The sequence below is a fragment of the Engraulis encrasicolus genome, unplaced genomic scaffold, assembly GCF_034702125.1.
Source record: "Engraulis encrasicolus isolate BLACKSEA-1 unplaced genomic scaffold, IST_EnEncr_1.0 scaffold_232_np1212, whole genome shotgun sequence".
Lineage (NCBI taxonomy): Eukaryota > Metazoa > Chordata > Actinopteri > Clupeiformes > Engraulidae > Engraulis > Engraulis encrasicolus.
The window spans coordinates 36,188-38,075 of NW_026945516.1; positions in this window are offsets into that span (position 1 = coordinate 36,188).

A 1,888-nucleotide genomic window follows, 5' to 3' on the forward strand; every position below is an offset into this window, starting at 1 on the left:
AATTAAACGTTTTACTATTCTTTCCACCTCTGATAGCCTCCTACTCCAAATGAGCCTGGCGACAGGCCAATTCACTCTTGGCTGAAAACGCTCAATTACATTATAACAACATTGCTAACAATGCAGGAAGTCTTAGGAAACCGATTAAGACTTGGCCATTCCCATTTGGTGACAATAAGGTTATAACAGAGGGACTGCGTTACGACCTTAAAGCCAGCTGGCCGAGGTGCACCACATGACAGCCGGGGTACACCACGTGACAGTTTTCTTGAACTACTTTGTACCCAGTGCGAGTACCACCAAGCCACTAGGTTATGTGATAGGGAATATCTTAACATGAAATACACATTTTCTAATGTAAGGGGGAAGAGCCTAGGGCTACAATAGAAAAATAATGTAAAGTAAATACAAAAAATAATCATAAAAACACAAAAGGACAGTGCAGGCCGTGGAAAGCTCAGAGCCTTAAAGCTCACAATGAGATCAGAGCTCTTTCAAACAGTTATTCAGAAACTGGGACAGGACTTGGAGCTGTCCATGGATGTATTCATGAAGCATTTAGGTGCCAACTCTACATAGCATCGACAAATACGTAGAACATAAATACAACCCGCTACCAGCTTTTCTGCACTTAGCATGGAGAGTGTGAATCAAGCCAACTTCCACCATGTGAGGACTGCCTCCTCATGCATGCTATGTTTGCCAACTATCAGGCTGGCATCTTGAGAGCAAGTCTTCAGCAGCATCCACAAATCCCAGGCCCACTTGACCATGGCTGGGCCAACTATGAAAATGACCAGCTCACTATACAGTGGATGCGGCAATCTCCAGCCCCTGAAGCAGTGCTACAACTGATGTCTTGCAAGTGCAGCCATCAATGTAAACTGCCAGATAGCCAATGTCTGAGAAGTAGCGCAAAATGGACAACCCTCTAAAAACTTCAGACATGCGTATATCAGCATGAAGAGGATAATCATGGTGACATATTTACAGATGCTTACTGATGCTCTTTAGTTTATTTTAATATGGTTAATGTGTATTTGTTCATGGTGTTTGTTCATGTTATTCTTGCTATTGCAGGACAAGTTTAATAAAAAAAACACATTTTTATCTAATTTCGTCATTCACATATTGCTTAGGTGATTCGATTAGGTCTATTAGTGTGATCTAACAACCCCTGTAGGGTCTTGGTTGAAGGGAAAGCATCCCTGAGGAAATGTAAGCCCCATGTGTGGTCAACAAACTGCATAAAAACAAAGAAAAACAAAGAGTTTTCACATCTCCATTTTACTGGTCCACCTTTTCAACGCACGATCTTTCACTAACTACCTCTTTGCAATGGTTATCATGCCATATTAATGTAGGCCTACAGTATATGGTTATCACATGTCAGTATGTGTTTGTTCATTATGTTTTTGGTGTTGTTTTGCTGTTGGATTAAAAGTAAAAAAGTAAAAAAGAAAACAACAAAAAAACTTATTTCATATGTTTTCCTTTTTATCACATTTTGTCATTCACATATGGCTGAGGTGATTCTGTTAGGCCTATTAATGTGGTCTAACAACCCCTGTAGGATTTTTAATAGACGGGAAAGCATCCCTGAGGTAATTCAAGCACCCTGTGTGGTCAGCAAACTACATAATAGCAAAGAACCACAATACCGATTTTCACATTTCCATTTTACTGGTCCACCATTTCAACACATGATAACTACCAAAAAGCTACCTGTTTGCAATGGTTATCATGCCAAACTGTTTACTTGAGATGTCCAAGACGTCAAAAAAACAGATAAGAACTTGCCTATCCGTTCGATTGCGAGAGGTCAATTTTTGGGTCCTGGCTCAAGGCCTATTGGCCCTTGGAGGACTGCATGGCAAAGATCTCAATT